Below are 24,259 nucleotides of genomic sequence, written 5' to 3'. Positions count from 1 at the left end.
GGTATTCCAGTTTTCAGGGGGTTCGGTGTCGGTTGTTTTCCTTTTAAACATATTTTCAAAAATTTTTCCTCTTTTTAAAAAGTGTTGTTGTTATCTTTTTATTTTATTTAATATTTTTGAGGAGGGGGACTTTTACCAGTCCTACTGGCAAGAACATGTTGTTCTTTCATAGACACATGGAAATTCTTATTTTCACTAACTTACTTTTTCTTTCCATGGAAGACTCTTTGGAAACGTAGCATCTCATTTGGAATAGCAGCGAGTGGTGAAAATCCGTTTTTAGCATTTTGCCCATCATTTCTGCAAGGCCAATATTCTACTCTGGAAAGATGGCACTAGCTATGTCCTCAAAAAGCAGTCCATATTCCTTAAAATAGTTCTAGGTTACCAGTCTCAAGTTACTCTTTATTCTTACAAGATGGAAAGGGTTAATGATTTGTCTGTTTTCCTGGAGAGTCTTTCCAATTCCATTTCCAGGTGTCCATAACTGGCCCTTCACAAACAAAATACTGCAACAGCTACTGGTCTTCCATAATCTGTTTCTCTCTTTACTTGTAATTTGGATTATAAATTCAGTAAGAAATCTATCACTAATCTCATTAGCAACAAATGGAAAATGGTCAGATGACGCACAGTTTTGAGAGCTTCGGTGCATAAATTAGATCTAGTACGTCAATTGATTGGAATATTCTGACCTTTTCCCCTTTAAAAAAGTATATTAGGGAAAAATAGGTTTGGATGACATTCTATGTTTAAAATATTCTGCATTAACAATTTAGGCAACTTCTTTGGTAAAAAGAATGGAAAGTTGGCAGCGAACACCAATGCATATACTACAAACCATGGCAAAATATCCAAGGTCTATTTTACACATTGTCTACATATGGACATGCAGTATGTTACCGAGATGGTTTCACGAAATGCCCAACAGGAGAGGAAATGTATGTTTTTTTAAGTGACAAGTAATAAGTCATTCTCTGCATATATTATGAAAAAGAACCTTAGAAGCTGGATACTGTTGTTTTTGTGTGTGTAAAAGTCTGTTTGATCCATATAGAACTGCGGTACATACTCATGCATTTTTTTTGTTGTTGTTAAAAGTTTACTTCCAAATGAACAAAAGTAAACCACAGAATTGAAAATTAACGGGAAAATTAGAATTATGTAGGCAATTGATCCCGTCTTTCAAGTGTAAAAATCTTTTGAACCACATCGTTTAGTCTTTTAAAAATACGCACATAGTGTCTGCATGTGTGTGTAGATTTTAGCTAACATCTTCATATTTTCAAAAGTAGGGACTTATCTTTGACTTGGAAAGAATCTGTTAAGCAACAAATACAATTAGACAATGCGTCGTCTTAAATCCGTTATAAATGCACAATTATAAATGCGCGTGTATTTAATCTATTTGAGACTTTGTTGGTATGTCAAACCCTTAATAATATTCACTTTGTTTCAATTACTTGTTAGGAGTCCTATATTTTCTGAAAAAGATAGCCCTTTGTTAATATTCAGTTGAAGATGTGATGAAGAGTCTCTCTATGGGCCAATTGCAGACCCTTCGTATAATGATCCCTTTTGCTAGACAGTGTGACACAGCAAAACAAATACTTCCAGTGTTACATATAAATGTATATTTCATTTTCCATTGAAGTTAATATGCATGTAGCTGTTATCCCTAGTCTGAAATAATCTGTAACACACCCTCATACAGAGTACATACAGAAGTACAGAGTGCAAAAGAAATATGGAGACACATGAATGGAGGTACAGTGAAAATAATGCCCTTTTCCTATGCTTTGGAGGATGGCTGACAAACAAACAAAATGCTATCAGTGTCCCTAATTCTATAAACATAACTGGCAAGATGCAAGTGCTAACCTCAGAAGTGGCATCCAGTTTATAGGGGATGGGAATAGTGAAAAAGTTCTTAACTTCCTAACATAGCATCAATAAATTAGAAAAATCAAGTAAATCAAGTAGCAAATTCAATCTTCTACCTATACAAAATTTTATTTTATATTCCAAGATGCTTTTACATATGTTGGTTATTTTGTATCTGCTTTCTTAGATAGGTAATATGGGTATGATCAACATCCCAGGTATGAGGTAGTGTAAGGGATAGAGACATAAAGTAGAAAAATGTAACAATAGCAAGCTGACTATTCTAACAACCCTGTGGCATTGACAGGGCAGGTAATATTTCTGGTCTTAGGAGAAGAAAATGGAGGTGGTGTGTACATCCACGTTTCATGGCAATAGGTGGCCAGGCTACGATGTAGTCTTCTTGGGGCCAACTGAATTTCCATTCTTCCAGGGCTTACCCAAATTCCATTCCATGTTTTTCTAAAAGTGTGGAATTTATGTTAACCAGAGATAAATTGGTTTTTCCTCAGGATCTTTCAGAATCTCAATGTGCTTAAGAATCTCCAAGAGGGGCGCCTGGGTGGCTCAGTCAGTTAAGTGTCTGCCTTCAGCTGAGGTTATGATCTTAGGGTCCTGGGATGAAGCCCAGGCTCAGTGGGCAGTCTACCTCTCCCTTTCCCACTGCTCTCCCCCCACCACCCCACCCATGCTTTATCTTTCTCTCCCAAATAAATACAATATTTTTTTTAAAATTCTACAAAAGAAGTACTTATCATGAAATATTTTCAAAGTTTTGGGATCCTGAAATTTTTCCCTTTCCATTTTCATCCTCCTATTAAAATCTTCTGGAACCATTGTTTAGCAAAATATGGTTTGAGAAACATACATAGCACTCTACTTTTGTAAGTAAAAATAGAATATTTTTCCTTTAAAGTATTTGGTTAAGGTTTAGGAAAAGTAGTACCTGATGTGCTGAAAGCAAAGAATGATACCCCAATGGCACTGTTCCCACTTGTTCCTGGGCAGTGGTTCCCTGGGGAATCATGAGGGTCCTTTGGAGTTACCCAAGGCTTAGCAGACCAACTCTAAAGTCCAGAGAAACTCCTCTCTTGTCGAGATGATGATATGATGATGGTCGCATTTCTGTATTAGTTTCCTAGCACGGCCAAGACAAAGAACCATAAACATGGTGATTTAAAACAACAGCAGTTTATTCACTCAACTTCCAGCGTCTAGAGGTCTGAAATCAAGGTGTAGGCAGTCCATGGCTCTAGAAAGGAATCCTCCTTGCCTTTTCCTAGCTTATGGTAGCTCCTGGGAATTCTTGGCATTCCTTGGTGTGTAGCTATATCCCTCCGTTCTCTGCCTATATCTTCACATGGTCTTCTTTCTCTCTGTATCCTCTCTTCTTCTTCTAAAAACATTAGTCACTGGATTGAGGATCAGTTCTAATCAAGTACAAGTCATCTGAACCTAATCACACCTGCCAAGACCCTGTTTTCAAACGAGGTTACATTCTGAAGTTCTGAGCAGACATACATCTCGAGGGGACACTGCTTAACCCATCACGCCTGCCAAAGCTTTTAATTGGAAGGAAAGTTTCATCTACTAAAAAATAAAGCTTAAAAATTTTAGGTTTGAAAAAAAAAGTAAAAAAAAATAAATAAAAAATAAAAAAATTTTAGGTTTGGAAAGAGGAGCAGTAGTAACCTCTTACATTATCATGCAGCAGAATGAAAACAAAGATTCAAAGAACCAGATAAAGAAATAGAAGAGACATCATTGATTATAATTTGATCCCTATTTTGCATAAAAGTGCACAGAGAAATGTAAATGCATATGCTTTTTGTTTTTATATAGTTGGATTATTATAACATACATACCTCTATTTTTACCTTGAATTTCTCACTCAAATATTATGACAACTTTACCGTGACAATTGATATAAATCTACAAAATTTGCTTAGCTTCATTTTTAAATTTATTTATTTCAAAATATTCTTAAGGTTTTTTTTTGAGGGTAAAAGGAGCAGGGGGAGAGGGAGAGAGAGAATATTAAGCAGGCTCCAAGCCCACTGTGGGGTCCATTGTGGGGCTGGATCTCACCCCCCTTGACTTCATGACCTGAGCCAAAATTGAGAGTTAGACGCTTCACCAACTAAGTCAACACAGGTGTCCCAAAGTATTCTTAATTTAATAGAAGTGCCATGATCTTTATTTTTATGTAGCTATTATTCACCTCATTTTTACTAGTGTTGTATAGAAGCAATCTGTATCCAAGTGAGGGCTTGCAAAAAACGAAGGATGTCTCCCTTCTCTCTCACCTCCTTCCTGACCATTTGCTTCAGTCTCTCATCCTCTGTAGAAGCAACCACAGTGAAAGATTCTTTTTCTTTTTCTCTTTTTAAAAATATCTTGGTGATTATCCCATGACTTTAGGTGGTATACCTTTATTTCATGATTTTGTGGAATTTTAGCCAGCCAATGTTGGCTTCATTTAATAATCTCTTCTGAATGGCAAGATAAAGGTCATCTTAGTCCACTGGAGAAAAGCTGCTAATTCCAAACAAAATAAGCTGCATACATCACCATGTCAAATGAGACAAAATCCTTTTTTTTTTTTTTGAGACAAAATCCTCTTTGAAAGGTACATTTCTAATGTAGAAAGAAACAAATCAACCTTACTTTTAACCACCCAAGCAGTTAAAAGGAAGGATAAGCTGTGAATTATACATTAAATGTTGTTGATAAACTTTCTAGATGGGTTTATGCACAGGACTCGTGTGAATGAGAGGAAACAGAATCAAGCTTTTAAAAAACACGATACAAGTGCCATTCTCAGATTGTGTTTGGCTTCCAGAACCTGGATAACAATTACACTGTGGCAGACTATAAGTGCTATCAATCTCAACTCTATTTCAAGTTTAAACTTTCAGCCAAACATGGCAAAGCATAAATGTAATTGCTTTCCAAGCCTTAAACCTTATCGGGTTGAAATGAGAAAGGGGACAAAAAGTCTTTAATTTTGTTTTATATACACTAGGAGGAAAATAGAAATCTTTCATCTGAAATCATTCTGACATTTTGACAATGTATAAAGTGAGGTCTTCAGATGCATGATTGGAGTCCTTTTCAGTAAATTGAAGGTTTACACATGTTCAAATGGCCGAGAGTCTCAGCAATTCTCTTGGTCACTTGGATTTTCATTGTACTCTGATGACCAGAAACCAAGCTTTCCACTATGCTTAAAGAACTTAGGCAGCTGAATTTCCTTGAAATTTCTAGATGTCTTTTCTTTTTCTTTTCTTTTCTTTTCTTTTCTTTTCTTTTCTTTTCTTTTCTTTTCTTTTTTTCTTTTCTTTTCTTTCTTTTTTCTTTTCTTTTCTTTCTTTTCTTTTCCTTTCCTTTTCTTTTCTTTTTTTCCTTTTCTTTCTTTTCTTTTTTCTTTTCTTTTCTTTTTCTTTTTTTCTTTTCTTTTCTTTTTTCTTTTTTAACACCAACTACAACAGAAGCTTTTCACAGCCATTCTAACCTCTTTATTTGGACCTGCCTGGGGGAGAAGCTTTACATCTTGAGAATGTCTAGTCTGGGTTTGAGCAAGAAGGAAGAAAAAGATAAATCAGAACAGGATGCTACCCATTCCTTAGGTGAAGAAGACTCTCAGATTTAAAAAATAACAACAGCAATAACAACTTAATATTGCAGACCATGGGGCATCTGGGTGGCTCAGTGGTTGAGCATCTGCCTCTAGCTCAGGTCCTGGGATCGAGTCCTGCATTGGGCTCCTCACAGGGAGCCCACTCCCCCTTCTGCCTATGTCTCTGCTTCTCTCTCTGTGTGTCTCTCATGAATAAATAAATAGCATCTTCAAAAAAAATTTGCAGAACACAATAGTTTAAAGCCAATATTTTAAATAAAACTTTTTCATTATATTTATTTTCCTGCCCTACAACATTGTATAGCTGTTGTATAGCCATGTTTTTTGTTTTCATTTTGTTTCTTCCTATGATTTCTTCCTCTACTTTAATTGTTAAGAATTTCCATGTCAGGGAAAACCACCCAGGCCTTGGAAATAGGTGAGTAGTTTTCACTGATTTGCCATTGAATTTGGCTATATCACAACTTTGAACTTTGAATGTAAATGTTTCCTGTTCGCTGCAATGTAAATTATTTTTGTTTATTTGAGAATATACATTTCTGTGGGTCAAATTCTCATTGGAACTACTTGTAACATCTTACTGGATTCCTCATTAATTAATAAGTTGAATAAAATATTTGATATGTGTTTACTGAATGTAAGTCACAGTTCTGAGTTTTGGAAAACATTTGTACTTTGACAGTTGTCACTCATGGAGGCTCCGTATGTCTCGAAGATTAGAAGTTATTTTATAAGCAGTCCATTCCAAGACATATAAATCATACAAAATTGAACTTCTTACTCATAGTTGGGACTCAGAAATTCTAGTCCTTCAAGAAAATAGTAGTCTAACAGAGGTTATATTTGGAAGCCATGCAAATCTCAATTTCACGTCTCTAGGGAAAATGCAAAAGGGAAGGGAATGCCTTCCTAATGCACAGCTAGACTTAAATACCATCTATTTTTCTTTTTTTTTTAAGATTTTTTTCACCCATTCATTTGAGAGAGAGAGAAAAAAACACAAGTGGGGGGTGGGGAGAGGCAAAGGGAAAGGGAAAAACAGACTCCCTGCTGAGCAGGGAGCCTGATGCAAGGCTCTATCCCAGGACCCCAGGATCATGATCTGAGCCAAAGGCAGACACTTAAATGACTGAGCCACCCAGGTGCCCCTCTTCTATTTTTCTATGTCTGCTACAAGAGTAAGATATCTGCCCCGTATTCCAGAATGGGGACCCCTGCTAATATACTCAATACTAAGAATGTATGGAAGTTGCAAGAAACCACCACTGATTCCTCCTCACCATGGATCAATATGCATGCTGCCGAGAACACCAAGTCCCATCATACCTGCGAAAGGCATTGTGTCCTGGAATTTGCATTGAAACTTCCCACTGGGAATGGTGAGTTACTTTGTACCTCTAGATGAGAGGGAACTACTCAATCTCCACTGGGACCCCATTGTCCTGCCACAAGCTGGACCTATTGAAATGCACTATATCAGGAATAGAACATGCACCATTGAAAGAGAAGAGAAGGTAGAAGGGTTCTGGACTGAATATCTGGCTCCAAGTCCATCTCCTCACATCTGACATTGCTGCTTCCTGCAGCCAACATGCAACATGTATGGTATTTACAACCCAGTCAAGTTCCTAGAGTTGCCAACCACCCTCTCCTTGAGACTAGATGGGCATATTCTCTTTTCTTCTGCTAAGGTTGCTGCTGTCTTTATTCCTTCCATTGACTTGGTGGACATTATAGCACACATAGAAGCCATTACCAAATTCACCCAACAAGTCTTAAATAATAGTTGACAAAGTCTGTCCTTACTGAACTCTGAAATATCTCTAATGGGAAAAGTTGTCCTTCAAAATAGAAGAGCCTTGGACATTATTGCTTCTCAAAAAGTTACCTGTGCCAGTATCCAATGGTGTATATTCATACCTGATAAGTTCACTACTGTATCATCTTTAGTAAATCACATGAGGTTGCGAGTGAATGCCCTGAGGGATCTGACCCCCAGCCTAGGGGGCTTAATAAATCAGTGGTTTGGATTATGGAGCTCTTGGAGGAAAAAAAATTGGTACTTATTTTGAATCATTACGAGAATCATTCTCGTAAGCCGTGTTTTCTTTTGCATGTGTCTCTAATGTTACTGTGGCGTCTGCCGCAATGCAGCCAGACGGCCACCAAATGAGCCACCTCCATGCTGACAAAACTGCTTGCTGATTGCTCAGGGCACATTGTGGAAATGGGATGCTGCATAAGAGATTCTAGGAGCCAGTCACCAGGAGTGTTGAAGGAGGTCATGGAGAGGACATGACCACATGTGACCCAGGAGCTGGGCTTGGGCCACTGGAGGTTCCTCACCCCTCCCTGTCCTTGAAATGTACAATGTATATTCCACCCTCTGGGATGACAGTGGGAACCTGTTCCAAGGACACAGCCTTGAAAAAGATGGTATACATGATGGAGCCTCTTTAAGGCCTTTGTAGAAACACTGAAGATTATGGTGTTGGGTGTGGAGATCTACTCCTTTGGCAGCACCAGAGACAAGTCTCATAAGTTAACTCCCCTTTGCTTCTTGAACCCACCACCTGCCCACCTGGAGTGGCCTGTCTGTGTTTCCCATCTCTCCTGGCTCTCCGTGTGTGGGGCCAGTTTGTGAATCAACACTATGTCTTCTTGCCTCTTCCTCTTTCTTCTTCTCCTCTTCCTCCTCCTCCTCCTTCTCTGGGTTCAAGCCTGAGGAATGGTAGCAGGACAGTTTAGAATTCAAGAACCAGATCCAGGATCCCACGTTCTAGGCCCAACTCGCAAACTTAGAAGCTGTGAGCCTTTAAAAAAGCTGCTCATCATCCTCTGCCTCAGTTTCCTCTTTGGTAAAAAGGGGATTGTCATCATCATCATAATCGTTGTCCTGTCAGGAGGATTTAATCAGCTGATAAACCTAAGTGCACTTTGATTGTGCACTTGATCTATTGAATTTTGAGGGGGAGCTATGGCTTAAGGCCCTTCTACTAATAAGAACAGATGGGAATATATTTTTTTAGAGATTTTTATTTATTTATTTGGCAGAGAGAAAGGGAGAGAAGCACAAGCTGAGGGAGTGGCAGGCAGAGGAAGAGGGAGAAGCTGATGTGGGGCTTGATCCCAAGACCCCAGGATCATGACCCAAGCCAAAGGCAGATGCTTCACCCACTGAGCCACACAGACACCCCTGGACAGGAATATATTTATTTAAATTACCTTCTAATGTTAAATCTCTGAATATCTGACTTTATGAGGCATCTTCCACATTCATCAATATTATTACTGACTCCAGAATAAAATTTTGGAAGATTTTCTCCTTATCTTTGGCTCTTCTTGAGTCTTGCACTCTGGCTTTGGTTCTTTAATTTATATTTAAAATAAAGTTTTAGTCATGTTAGTCCCTCTCATTTCAAATGTTCACTATTAACTTCTCTGGGAGTACTTTGCTATTTTTCCACTCTTTTCACTGTGCTCCCAGAAACCTTTGCACTTTCTTGACTCAAGCAGATATCACCTTTGTTACCACTGTTTTGCTGCATCCTCAATACATTTTATCCTTGTTTGCTAGGGTGGGGACTTTGGTTGCTCATCTTTTTGTCCTTGTGAGGCCTTAACAAAAATATCTGGCATGTTGCGTGTACTAAATACACGTTAGCAGATTGGATACATAGAGGAAAAAGTGGATAAAAGTGTTGTTGAATCAGTATGATTTCTGTTCTTTATCGCCTATGAAAATTCCAACCTGGGTTACCTGAGTGGCTCAGTGGTTTAGCACCACCTTCAGCCCAGGGCATGATCCTGGACACCTGGGATCAAGTCCCACATCCGGCTTCCTAAGTGGAGCCTGCTTCTCTCTCTGCCTATGTCTCTGCCTCTCTCTCTGTATTTTTTCATGAATGAATAAATAAGATCTGAAAGAAGAAAGAAAGAAAGAAAGAAAGAAAGAAAGAAAGAAAGAAAGAAAGAAAGAAAGAAAGAAAGAAAGAAAGAAAGAAAAAGAAAGAAAGAAAGAAAGAAAAAGAAAGGAAAAGGAAGTTCCACTCTTTCTATCCTCTCTTTGATGTCTTGTTAGAGTTTCACCTGGTGAATGAAGCCCTCCTTGATTATCCCAGACTTGGGAATATTTTTTTTTCCCCTAAAAATTGCTCCAGGATTAGAATCCTACTACTACTACTGCTGCTGCTGCTACTACTACTACTACTACTACTACTACTACTACCACTACTACTTATTCCCCTTCTCCTCCTTCTTCCTCTCTTCATCTTTTATTATTGTTATTATAATTATTATTTAATAATTATCTTTTTTGAATTGCTACAAAGTCTTGGGGTAAGGACAATGTAATACAATCTGGTATCACCTTCAGGTCCTCACACAGCATTAGATTCCTGTTAGATGCCTAGTACATTCAAGATTAGTGAAGGCTGCTATGCTTTTCCCAAAAATTCACTGGGGGCAAGGAGCCCCCCTGAAACTGAGAAGGCAAGAACCCAAAGACCCTCCAGGGAGTCTGTGGTTGAATGAACCTGTTTGGGCTTCAGAACAGACAAATGAGCGGCTGGCCAGCTCTACTCCCATTCTGAGTTTCCAAGTTGTATGCAACAAGGACTATAAATAACTAAATTCTTAGAAAAGACAGAGGAAGAGGGACAGGAAAACACTGCCGAAGCAGGGGAAGCAGGGACATACAGGCGCTGAGAGCAGCTCAAAACAGAGCCTTGAGACATAACGCAGGTGCCTTGAAACAAGTGACTGTGGATGGAAACAGATGTGTACCAAGCCTCGCTGAGTAAGAAAGAGAAAGTGCCCTTGGGCTGTAGTAACTCTTGTTTTGCAGGATTGTCGCACTTTTGAAAAGCCTTTGAACAAGTATACCTAAATGGCGTAAAAACAAAATGACACCCAGGGATAAAGGTTGGGAAGCATCTGGCAGCAGCTTCAAGTTCTGCTAGCCGGGCCTCTTTTCCTTCCTTGGGTTTTGATTGTTTTGCTTTCAACCAAGGAATAAGAAAGAATAGCAGGCAAGTTTCCAGGGTTTGGAAAATTGTAGGACACCCCCATTACTATTAATTGCAATATACTTTCTACATTCCTTTTTTAAGAGAAGTGTTGGATTAGGAAATGTACAGGCTCATCAACCAAAGACAGAATGCTGGCTACTATTCGGACCTCACAGGAGATTTTTGGAAAAAAAAAAACCTGGAATGGTGAATGGAAAAAGGACAATCTAAGAGCAAGGCCCACCATTGAAAAGCAATCCGCAGGCACGTTTGATTCTGAAATCCCATCTCAGGTCTTTAAACTTGGAAAAAAATGTGTTTTCTTTAACTCTTGGACTGTGTCAATCATTTGTAAGACATCAGAAATTAATTAACCTTTATATTTTCAGATTTTTCTGAAATTATGAGAAGAGAACTGAATAAAATAACAACAGTCCTGATATCTGGCAGAGGATAAAACGTGGCTTTAAGAACCTTAAGATCCTTTTAAAAAAAATGCCGACATTAAAACAAAAGCTAGATGAGGGTCGAGACACGATCTCTCAGAGATAAACAATTTCATGGATTTGATTGCTCTACTGTTCATCATTTTCTGGAGTTGTGCTTATAATGTAATGATACCATGATAGCGTAAAACCATGTCAGCTTTGCAACAAGATATGATTTAAGTTAAAAATGAAATTGTTTCATGTTTTGGTTCTTCATTTGGCACAAATGGCACTGTACCTAAATTCAAAGGACTGATTTCATGTTTCAGTATATTTATCACTCAGTACCCATTGGTGCTACTGTTATGTAATTGGAGTAGACTTGTAGACAAGCATTCCTTCCAACCATTATAAGATTTTTTTTTAATTTTTATTTATTTATGATAGTCACAGAGAGAGAGAGAGAGGGGCACAGAGACATAGGCAGAGGGAGAAGCAGGCTCCATGCACCGGGAGCCTGATGTGGGATTCGATCCCGGGTCTCCAGGATCGCGCCCTGGGCCAAAGGCAGGCGCCAAACCGCTGCGCCACCCAGGGATCCCACATTATAAGATTTCTTATGCAATGATGCTGAGTTGGTTAGAAATGTAAAGTTTCAACATCATCACCATCACGATTATAATTACTTTCTTTCAAAAGTTAAGAGCAGCTCAATATGAAAAGAACATTCATGAAATAACTCTGAGAAAGCTGAAGTCGTTGCTTTGGGTCCCACTTTGGATGTTTCTTATTTGAGATGCTGGCTGTAAAGGTATATTTTTCGGTTGTTATTATTTCTGTTTATTCCTTTGCAATTTCATATACAGGAAGGCTGAGGTCCAGTGACCTCTTCACCTACTCTTAAAATAGCTTCTTTATATTGCTTTCAAAGTAAGAAGTAATAAGACTAACATAATGGGAAAAAGGATGTGCTGTGGGGCCAGACAAACCTGGAAGCAAAGCCTAGCTCTGTCTTTTAACAACTGTATCACCTCTCTGAACTCTTTGTTTGTTCATCCATGAAATTAAGACATTAGGACTGACCCTGCCTCTGATGTTTCAAGGATTTAAAACAATGTAGGTAGGTCTTTAGTAAATATTGGCTAGTGTGAAACAGTATCTCATTTGTTTTGCTCTAACAGTTGACAGATTAGGTAGGTCTACTGTCCCAGATGACTCCTTTATGACTATGCCCTATTTAGAGCCTCCTTGCAGATAAAGTCATGAAACATTATTTTCTTACAGATGGATTTCCTCTAGAGATGTATGGATATGCCTTCCTACACACTGGTACCTTCAACTGCTGATGGAAGGAAAGGTCAGTCTCATTTTATTAAAACAATAAAAATAATGTAATTTAGAAACAATTTGTGCTTTCTTCCACCTCTCTCTCCCCAGAAGAGATGAAAACTTTGCCAAACTGGTGGTATCATTCACAAATCATGATTGTGGGATGGAGAGAGCTCTCCAGAAGACATTTTCCAAACAGTGGAATTGCTTGTATTATTTTCAAAATGAAACACAAGATCTGCACTATTCTAGCAAATTTATTTTTGGATAGAAATATTTAACCCATTAATTGAATGGATAGTATTGACCTTTGCATAAACCTGATGAAAAATTATGCTGCGTGCTTGAATTCTCATGTAGAAAATGAGGCAAAGGGATCATTTAAATCTAACCTTGCATTGTACGTGAGCAAACTTCAGTAAGAAGAACTATGTGTATCTAAAGTAATATAATGTAATGCATTTTATAGCATATACTATGTGGATCTTAAAAAATGAAAGTATTGAGAATTGCCCAACAACTATAAATACCTGTAGGATTATCTCAAAGAAATAGCAACATTCCCCCCTGCCTCAATTTAACGATAAGAAGTTAATTGGCGGCAGATGTCACCCTCAACAAGCATAACTGATTTGTCTTTTTTTTTATTTGACTTTTAATGATTCAAATAAGAATGAAAGTACAATTGTCTCTCTTTAATTCACATTGCTCTGAAATGTTCATAGACAGGTATATTGCCATTGTAACACAGTTAATTCAAGTGTTTGTTTTTTGTTCTATTACCATACTGTTTTGATTACTATAGTTTTATACTGTATCTTGAAATCTGGCATTGTGATAACTCCAGCTTTGTTCTTCTTTCTCAAGATTGCTTTGGCTAATAGGGGTCTTTTGTGGTTCCATACAAGTTTCAGTATTATATGCTCTCATTCTGTGAAAAATGCTATTGACATTTTGATAGGGATTGTTTCTAACCTGTAGATCGCTTTGGGCAGTATGAACACTTAACAATATTAATTCTTCCATTTCACGAGCATGGGATAGCTTACTATTTGTGCTGCTTTCAATTTCTTTTATCAATGTTTTATAATTTCAAGAGTAAGTATTTCAGCTCCTTGGTGAAGTCTGTTCCTAGATATTTTATTCTTTTTGGTGCATTTGTGAATGGAATTGTTTTAGTAATTTCTCACTCTGCTACTTTGTTATTAGTGTATAGAAACATAACTGATTTCTGAGTATTAACTTTTTATCCTCCAACTTTACTGAATTCACTTGGAACTTCTAATTTTTTGGTTGAGTCTGTAGGGTTTTCTATGTATAGTATCATGCCTTCTGCACATAAGTGACAGTGTAATTCTTAGAACTGGTATAGCCTATTGAATGCCCCCCACAAACTAAGATCACAGCTGGAAAAAATTAGAAGCAACTTAATTGCAGGGAGATGCCTGGAAATACTTGAAGTGAAATGGGTTCATAAACAAAAGAGGTAAATTATTTTATTGGGTAAACAAAAAGTGTCTTTGAAACCTATGTTGCCAAAAAACCATAAGTTCGTTTACCTATTCATTTTGCTTAACATAGGTTTTTTTTTTTAATGATAAGTAATTTGAAGGCCTGAAGCAGACATGCTATTTAACTATTTTTTAAATGTGGTCCAGAAAAGGAGAAATCAAATGATGATTGTATCATGGTTAAATGAAAAACATGCATAAAAGAAAGGTAGTGGAGGAGAAGAGTAAGTTCACTAGAGCATACAATTTATTTGAATATGTCTTTCTGAGTTTATGACTTTATGAATGGTGCAAATGGGAAAGATTACCATTTGAAGTGTCCATGCTAGTTCTCAGTATAAAGGAACCTGTTCCATAAGAGACTCTTCTCTTGTATACAGATTTGTATGTTCTTTCTTATTAGGTCACAATATGTTGTGCTTTAGTATGGCTGATGCTCTTACTGTGTGTACAAAATACACGGTACAAAAATCTAAACCTTCACTTTGAACCTGATTCTCTCTGTTGTCTCAGGTTTAGCATTAAGACTCCTTGGCATAAATCTTCAAAATGGAAATAATCATGTATCCATAAGACCTAGGGCCTATTCAAAAGAAAAATGATACTCTTTAGTGCCACAGACCAGGACCATCACTGAGAAAGCAATCCCCGTCACTGCTTCAAATGTTTCCTTTTTTAATAAATTATGTTTTTCCTTCATAACATTTGGATGTGTTTTTCATTTTGCTCTATGGACACTAATATTTTATAAGTTTTTTCCCACTTCTAAATTCTGGACACATGATCATCATTCTTCTTGACTACTGAGGACATTTTCTTGAAGCCATTTATAGATACAAACACTTCCTCCCAGACTTCATATAGACTTCACTCCATGATAATAATGTCTTTTGAGCAATTGAATGCAAGGACTCCTAGATGTAATGTGGAAGGCAGAAAGGAAATTCACCGTGGATGGAAAAGAAAATGAACCACCAGAGACAAGATAAATGCGTACAATAAATATAATATTGTACCCCAGGGGATGAGAGAGTCACTGTACCTAATGGCTACAGAATATGGTTAAGCCATAAAGATAACATAAAATAAAATAGTACACTATTCCCAGTTGCCACTCTTCCAAATGTTGCCATAAACCTAGCAGTACCACCGGAAAAATTAACAGACATTTCCATGATGCATGGACCACCAACGAGGCTCAAAGAGATATGACTCAATTGTAGTTTTCTGGTTTATCTTTTAAAAGCAGTTTGCATAGGAATGTAAAGTAAAGACCAGCTTCAATTTCCAAAAGAAACCTAAACTGTACATAATTTATAAATTCACATAAAGGGGTGTGTATATACCACTATTAAGGCCCAGGTTGGCATTATTAAGGAATTATACAATTATGAAGAAATAATTATAAGTAATGAGTAATTATTGAGGCTGTTATTAAGGAATAATGACAAAATTCATGAATCTTAGGGATAATTACCTATTTTAAAGAAATTATAGTTTCCAAATATAATGTATATATTATTTTTTAAACTTTTAGAATTATGAAATACAATGAACAAATAGTGCATAAACATAAAATAGTGTCTTATTCAGCTGAATGAAGTGTAATAAAAAAAACACCTGGGTTTTTTATGCCTAAGTCAAGAAACAGAATGTTGATACATCCCAGAAGCTCTTCTCTATCATAGACTGCTCCCTTTCCCCTAGTGACAACTACTTTTCCAAATTTTTTATAGCTTTATGGAGGTATAATTGTCTGCACATATTTAAAGTCTGCAATGTGATAAATTTTGCTTTATTTAGATGCTTGTAAATCAGTTATCATAATAGAGTCACTGAGCATATGTGTTAGCCCCTCAAATTTTCCTGTACCCCTTTACAGTTCTTCTTTACATTTTCTATTGCACGCCCATCCCTAGGTATCCAATCTTTTTTTTTCTGTTCCTATATTTTAGTTTGAATTTTCCTATAATTTTCCAGAGATGGAATCATACAGTTGTATTCTTTGTCTTTCTGCTTTTCCTCTGCACATTTGTTTTGAGACTCAGCCATCTTGTGATGTTTATTAATAACTCATTGTTTTGTATTACTAATAGCCCATGATATATATAATGTTAAGATATAATAGTATGTAATTATATAATATAGAAATAATAATATAATTATTTATATTGTATATATTATTTTATAACAATATATTATAATAGAACATTATGTATAGAAAACAATTATTTTATCCACTTTCCTGTTGATGGACAAATACATTTTTGTCAGTCTGGTATCCTTTCACATACAGGAGCATCAACCTTCTGTGAACATTCCTGTACATGTTTTTATATGGGTACATGCTTTCCCTTAAAATACCAAGGAGTAGAATGGCTGGGTTATACTGTAGATTTATTTTTAAATGTTTAGATAACTGCCAAATGATTTTTCCAAAGTGGTTCTATCTGTTTACATTCCCACCAGCAGTACATGAGAGTTTCAATTATTCCACATCTTTGTCAAAACTACGTATGGTCTGTCTTTGAATTTTAGCAATTCTATTTAGTAGGAAGTGATATTCCATTGTGTTTTTAAAATTCATTTTCTAAATGACTAATAATGTTGAGCCAATTTTCATGTGTCTATTCCTCATCTGTGTATCTTCTTTGGTAAGTTGCTTGCTAAATTCTTTATTCTTAAAAAAAAATCCATTGTTTGCTTTTGAATTTTCAAGTTCTAAAAATTCTTTATATACAAGTCTCTTATCAGATATATTATTTGCAAAAATCTTCTGCTAATCTATGGTCATGCTATCCCCTTCACAATGTCTTATGAAGAACAGAGATTTTTAATTTTGATAAAATATGATTTATCAATTTTTGTGGTTCATGCTTTCTGGGTTGAGTCTAAGGAATTTTTACACAGCCAATTTTAACAAGCCATTTTTCCCCTTAAGTATTCTTTAAGAAATGCTATAGCTTTACATTTTACATTTAGGTCCATGATCCACTTTCTGTTTATTTTTGTATATGGCACAAGCATGGCTCAAAGTTCCTTTTTTTTCCATATAGGTATCCAATTGTTCCAACAGTATTTATAGAGAATTTTAAATAGCCTTCGCTCAATAACTTCTAAAATAACTAGAGAGACAATTAGTAAACATATAGAGAATATGTAGATAATATACTTTAAATCAAAATAAAATAGTGTGGGTGACAGAGAATTGTGATTTTTAGCATTTTAGAAGTGAAAAAGAGATAGACTAGGAAATTTTATTCTTTGTTTCCTTTCCAACAGCTCTGGGCCCATTGGAAATCTGTCTTCCTCCCTAGTGTAATGCCTAGGAAATTATTCTGTCTCAATATCCTGAGTGCCCAATTGCCTATTATCAGTATGATGAAGGTTTTGGATTCTTGGAAACAGTCAAATGCAATATTTCACTATGTAATTAATTTCTGGTGGGAGTTTTCCACCAGATGTTGACAATGTTTCTATTATGCATTCAGAATATTTGGGATAAAAATGAAAATTTTCTCCCAATCAAGAAAAATTATATATATATATATATATATATATATATAGAAAGAGAGAATTATGAATTTTATATATATAATAAATTTATGTATATATATACATTATATATATATATATATATATATATATATATATATATAATGATGAACATCATAGATTATGAGGACCAGTAGTTTAGCTGGGAACAAATACTGTATCAGGCAAAATTCAGATTCTAGGCTATTTATGATGATCCAAGATGCCAATGATGACATTAATAAATTACCTTTGGAAGAGTATCATTAATAACTATTTTAAGCCTTTATGTGTCAAGAACTGTAATTTTTTTATGTTTCAAATGCTTCATCTAGAAAGCAGTGAGGTTAAAATTGAATATAATGTGCAAGGAAAGAGAAGTAGAAAATGTGGCTGTTATCTAACCCTGAAATTCTTTAACCACATTAGGCTAAATAGTTACTTTCCCCTCTTTGAAAATCACATGTTGTTATGTAACAGAAAAGTGTAGGTTTATATCCACTACTTTAGCTTTCCTGAGAGATAAAACTGAAGCCAGAATTGTCAAATACACACATAAACACACACACACACACACACACTTAATAAAATAGGTTATAACACAGGCACATTGAAAAGGTAAATCTCTATCTCTTGTTCAACAAGTTCAAAAACTAGGATATAACTGCAAGACATTCACCTTGAAAACCCTGAGAATATAAAGTGTAATCCATGTTGGATGCCATCTCCTATCCAATTAATACTTGTTCCCTATCCTGTTACCATGAAAGCTTCATAACTAGTTCACAAGACGTACCCTTGGGACATCTGGACTTTAAAGGTGATGGTTAGCTCCTGTGAAATACAACCCACTATTTATGACCTCACTGATGTTACTGTGTAAATTAACTGGAATATAAATGGCTTGGATTTACCTAATCAAGAAACTTCAAAGGGCTTTTCCAACTTTTGCCATTCACGATTGACTGTAATAAAAATCATACTCAAACAAATTCATTTCTTAAAAACATAAAAGGTGAGGGGCACCTGGGCTCAGTGATTGAGTGTCTGCCTTTGGCTCAGGTCATGATCCCGGGGTCCTAGGATGGAGTTCCACATTGGGCTCCCTGTGGGGAGCCTGCTTCTCCCTCTGTCTGTGTCTCCACCTCTCTCTTTGTGTCTCCCATGAATAAATAAATAAAATCAAAAAAAAAAAAAAGAAAAACACAAAAGGTGAAACATTTCCTCTAACACTTAATATTGTATCTGTTATATGCATTCAGTGGCTTGAACATCTCATGCTAAGGAATGATACTCCATAAGAAAATAGTTTTAGAAATAATAACATGTAGAGAAACTAAACTGTTCACTTCCAAACAGAATGTAAATGACTAAGAAGCAATTACGATCTCCTCAGCTTCAAAAAAACTGAAATAGAATATTAATAATGAAAAGAAGTAGAGCTAGGATAAGAGGTTCATTGTTTAATGAGATTGTACTCGCAGTGCTCTGAACAGGGTCCTCAGCATCTCTACTTCCAGATCCAAGCTCTCATTCCTGGCACTCACTCTAGACGCTGGGAGTATCTCCTGCTGACACAGCTGAGTCCCTCTCTAGGATTGTCCTTGGCTGAAGAGAATTTATGTCTCCTCCTTGGGGATGGTCTATGTTCAGTGATTTGTCTCTGCATCAGGTCTCACTCCTTTGCCTTGACTTGAGGCATCTTGAAAGGACCATTCCAGTTGCAGAACTTCCCTCTGGATTGGCTAAACCCCGTGATGCATCTGCTTCTCCTTCAGTCCTTCTCTCCTTGCTCCTTATAGGTGATGGGCTTAAGACTTCTCCCAAGGAAATCTTTTGTACATACATCTCCATGTAGGGGTCTGTTTTTGGTGGGGAGCCTGACTTACAGAGAGTCAGTTTCTCTCTCTGAGCAGAGAAAACAGCACTTTTCTCATGAATAAACTTGGCTCACTTTCCTTCCAGGATCACCAGGAGCATTTTTGTCACACAACATTAGTCTTAATTAGTACACAAAAATTCTATTTGCAATCATTTTCTACATCATACTTCCATTCAGCTTTTAGAATCATGAGGAATTTCATGAGCACAAGTGAAACCAGGAGACTCAGTAAATCACGTTGGTTAATAGTGGAAAGAGAAAGTAGAGAAATTAGAACTGGTGATTTCGGTGTTTGTGTAATTATAGAATTACTGTTTTGTTATTGGGCTACATTCAAAACACTTTCTCTTATTTTTCTTCTTACTAATCTTTCATGGATCTGAATTTTATATAAACTACAAATAATGTGGAGATGGTATCTATCAATTTTAAAAGGGCATACTTCCCTAATATAATTTTCTAGAGATTAGAAAAAGGTGTATATTGATGCTTTTGAGTTAGAGAAATCACTAAGAAAAAAAGAAGCAAATTTTAATTTTCCAAGTTTAATTTTGATCATTTCCATTAGCACCAACAATATATGTAGCAACATTAAATCATCAAAGCAATCCTAGTATTTTTTTGCATAAAATCAGTAATATTTTAAACATTTCAAATCACCACCAAAGGAAAAAAAAAGTAAGTCATCCATTGGCACAAGCTCTATGCAAATGTTATATATACTCATGTTTTTAAATTGAACATATACTTATTTTAAATTAAAGCATCTGAGAATCATAGGGCCTGAAATATGAAATATACTGGTTAAATACAGTGGTATATTGGAGCTGACTTGCACTGGCTCATGAGAACCAATTGTGAGCATCTCTTTCCAACTTCGCCTTCAGTGATAGCACGTTTGTAGCTTAAAATGGACCATTGTGATAGTATTTACGTATAAGAAATCTGTAAAAAGGGATCCCTGGGTGGCGCAGCGGTTTGGCGCCTGCCTTTGGCCCAGGGCGCGATCCTGGAGACCCCGGATCGAATCCCACATCGGGCTCCCGGTGCATGGAGCTTGCTTCTCCCTCTGCCTGTGTCTCTGCCTCTCTCTCTCTCACTGTGTGCTTATCATAAAAAAAAAAAAAAAAAAAAAAAAAAAGAAATCTGTAAAAAAATACACATTAGGGCTTTAATTATATTTTTTCTGGTTGTTAAACTCTTACCAGGACTCCACAATCTGTAGACCAGATGATGGGCTCCAAATTAAAATATCCAAAAATAAAAATGGAAAATACTTCAAATAATTTATAAGTATTAATTAAAGAAGAAAGTAGGAGATCAGGGGTTTTCCAATGAATTCTTATTTGATTTCTATATTCTGGGGAAAAGATCTGTAGAGTGCCTAATTACTACACTCTCTCTATTTTTTTTAACACATGCGGCAAATCATCATTAAAATGTTATAATTAAGGGGCAGCCCCGGGGGCTCAGTGGTTTAGTGCCGCCTTCAGCCCAGGGCCTGATCCTGGGGACCCGAGATCGAGTCCCACGTCGGGCTCCCTGCATGGAGCCTGCTTCTCCCTCTGCCTATCTCTGCCTCTCTCTCTCTCTCTCTCTCTCTGTCTCTTATGAATAAATAAAATCTTTTTAAAAAATGTTATAATTAAGAACTTTTTTATTAATTCAATATTTCAAAGAGTATTTTTTCTCAGAAAAACACATGAGTTTTCTCTAAAGATGAGAAACAGAAGTGCAAGTTTTTGTGAAGATTCAACAGAAAAAAAGGAAGGATTTTACTTTCTGTCTTTACTTGTGATTAGCCAATCCTCCACCAGTTTATGCTTTATTGGAGGTAAGTTTGACAAGTAGTGTTCAGAGGAGATTATAGCAATGCTTATAATACATTTGACATATGTTATCACAAGGTAACATTAAAAATACCTCCTTCAGGAATGTCTAGCAAAACTCATTTCATTTATCCTAACATTTCTTTCAGCTCTTGCCTATCAGATTAAAAATTACAATTTCGTTGTATGTTTATTTGGCATTAAAAGATCACAAAGCTTTGAAAAGATTTTTGAATTAGGTCTCTATTATGACAAAATGAAAATGATTGAACTAGCACTGGTCCTCGAATCAGGAAGAAGTAATAAGGGAAAAAACATTTATTTTTCTGCCCTTACAAAGAAGTTATAGTACCTAGCTAACAGATGATCAAAAGTAATTGAGCATCAAAAGGATATCTGAAAATAAAAAGGATCTGACATGTTTTATAGGAACCTGAATTCTAATTTTCTTTCCTTTTCCTCTTTCTCTTTCTTTCTTTCTTTCTTTCTTTCTTTCTTTCTTTCTATTTCTTTCTTCTTTCTTTCTTCGTCTGAATTGCCTCTGTTTTCTCTGGATACCTTTAATTTGTTTGTTTGGTGTCTTCAGATTGGAAATTCTTATTCAAAATTCTGGTGATCCTCTGGTATAACTCTAGAAAAACCTTTGGAATTCCATAACATACATATAATGTACAAGATGTATATTAGTTAATGGGTTTGCATGTGGGGTGATCAGACTGCAGCTGGCCATTTAGTTAGAAGTCCCTCTGGCAAGTAAATCATACCTCTTAGGTTTTAAAGCAAACAATTCTTTAATCTTCTTGAGATGGGGTTCTACTCCTAGTTGCTAAAATTCCAGGTGGAGGATATGGGAAGGAGTTTGAGAGACTGTATTGGTTTTTGATGCTGCACAGCAAGTTACCATAAACCCAGGGGCTTAAAACACATTTATGATCTCTAAGTTTCTGTAAGTCAGGTGCTGGCATGACTCATCTGGGTCTTCTACTCCAGGTTCTCTTTTGACAGACTGAAATCCAAGGCTGTGGTCTTATCAGAGGCTCCAGTGAGATAGATCTACTCCCAGGATCCCTCACATTGTTGGGAGATTTCTTTTCCTTGTTGTTTCAGAACTGAGGCTCCCATTTCTTTCAACTACTTTGTGTATACTCAGCACTCCACTTTACCTCACCTCTGGGTAGTAGCCATAGTCTGGAGTCTAACTCTTATGAGATTTTTAGGTCCAGTCAAACTCTTAGGTTGCAAATTCTTCCTATCTGCCAAGTCTTTTCCTTTCCTGAATCTGCAGTTTTCTTAAAGTCTGTTGAAATTTCTGAATTGTATTTGAGTTCTCTCTATTTTTTTTGTTTTTGTAGAGTTTCTCCTTCTTTTATTTTTTTTTCTTTTTTTTCTCCTTCTTTTAATGTTAATTTTATTGTTATTTTAATGAGGCTGGGGAGGAGAAGAAATCTGCCATATTTAACTTGCTGTTTCTCCTTAAGATTTTGGATTTTTCCTTTCCTTTTTTTTAAAAAAAAAAAAAATCTGTTTATTCATGAAAGACACAGAGAGAGAGGCAGAGACATAGGCACAGAGGGAAGCAGGCTCCCCACAGGGAACCCCATCCAGGCCCTGTGATCAGGGCCTGAGCCAAAGGCAGATGCTCAACCACTGAGCCATCCAGGTGCCCTGGATTTTGCTTTTCCCAATGCTATGCCTGCTCTCTCATATCCACAGTATCTCATGGGAGGATAAAACCAGAGCAGTGTCTCTGTTTTCCCAAATCACATGAAGCATCTTTTCAGAGTTCTTGCATCAGAAAATATAGAAGGAAAATAAAATAGAAAGATTAGCTAATGACAACAGTTAGATACAGGAACTCTTAGGTCCTGGAATAGTCATGGTCAGAGCAGGTATCCCCAGAAAAGATCTGATGGGGAGCCCCAAAGCCTGGAGTGCCCATGGGCCTCAGAGAAACCCACTTTTTAGCCAGAGAAGTAGCCTTGCCTTCTGGCATCCCTTAGGCCACTCATTAATTAGTACACAAGAGGAAGTACCTTGGCATATTTCACAAAGATAGGCTACACAGTCTTTGCAAGTGCAGTACATGCGACAGCAGCAATGTGTGGAACTGTAGCCATCGCAGTTCATTCTGTGTCACCCAGTAGGAGAGGAAGGTCAGGATTGCATTTTCATTGTGTCCATGTGTCTCTCCTTCAAATCACTAAGGACCAAATGCATTACCTCCTAGTGACACATTTTCGCCCCTCAATAAGGCATTAGAATTTGATAAAGGGAATGCAAAATCAAACAAGAGCAAAGAAGAATGCTGTGCAGACTTAGATCTGTTAAGTATAACCAATTTAAAATACTAGAAAATCTGCATCAGGTGTCGGAACGCCCTCCCCCTCCCAAATCAAACCCAGGTCCTAATATTAACTTCTATAACTAAAATCCTGTTGAAGTGGTTATTCCACAGTGAAAAAGTAAGCTACCCCTGAATTTATTCACATTTCCATTCTTTGGGATGGAGATACTGCTTACAGGTTTGTTATGTGAGTATTTCCTAGTTGCTAGCCTTAAGAATTTCCTAATATACAGGGACGCATTCTCATTTTTTGTCTTGAGTTAATTCTAATAGATGCGGCATATGGAAAGTATGCATGTAACGGTGGGAGTGTATGTGTTTCAAGGAAAGTTTTTGAAAATTATCCTAAAAATTTTAATTTTAAAATTAAAATAATTTAATTATTAATTGCTGAATATGCCCGACAACAAGTATGGATGTTTTGGGGGAGGACAAATGAAAGACCTCAAGAACATAATTTGACCAAATTGTTGCTACTGTGATTCAGTTCTCTCCCCTAAACACTAAATATTCCTGACTGTCTCACATAGTTTGGTGACACGGAGCTAAAAAGAACACTATTCTTCTTTTGTAATTAACATGGAGTGGTAGGGACCATACATTATTCTCTTATCACCCAGTGAGTAAATGATACTGGGCCCTTCCAGTGGACCCTGTTTATCCACCTGCAGCAGAAGCTCAAACTGAAATAAGCAATTTGGGCCTCACATTCTCTTCTCTGTTAACTTGACAATGTCCTGTTTTGTATTTGCTGCAAGCCACACCCCGAGACTTCAGAATGCACTTAAAAATAAAAAATAAAACACTTGCCACATCCTTATTCAGCAATTTAGAAATCCTCTAATTATTAATATTATTTTTTCCTATAG

General features: G+C 36.6%; 1 long non-coding RNA gene across 2 annotated transcripts in view; it reads right to left on the bottom strand.

Moving 5' to 3' along the window:
- Nucleotides 1-2,761: 2,761 nt before the first annotated feature.
- LOC144286934 (uncharacterized) overlaps nt 2,762-24,259 on the bottom strand; it is a 32,382-nt gene continuing 10,884 nt past the window's right edge. The window contains exons 3-4 of one of the 2 annotated variants that reach the window (XR_013354878.1): nt 8,106-8,245; nt 2,762-3,280 (exon numbers count right to left, since the gene is read on the bottom strand). This is a non-coding gene — a long non-coding RNA (uncharacterized LOC144286934). Of the gene's footprint in view, nt 3,281-5,342; nt 5,453-8,105; nt 8,246-24,259 lie in introns of those variants that run through there. The other variant, XR_013354879.1, reaches the window with a different exon arrangement.

This window comes from Canis aureus, chromosome 16 (genome assembly GCF_053574225.1).
Source record: "Canis aureus isolate CA01 chromosome 16, VMU_Caureus_v.1.0, whole genome shotgun sequence".
NCBI classification, from domain to species: domain Eukaryota; kingdom Metazoa; phylum Chordata; class Mammalia; order Carnivora; family Canidae; genus Canis; species Canis aureus.
Note: the sequence above shows the minus strand (reverse complement) of the source record. Positions and strands in the feature narration are given on the sequence as shown.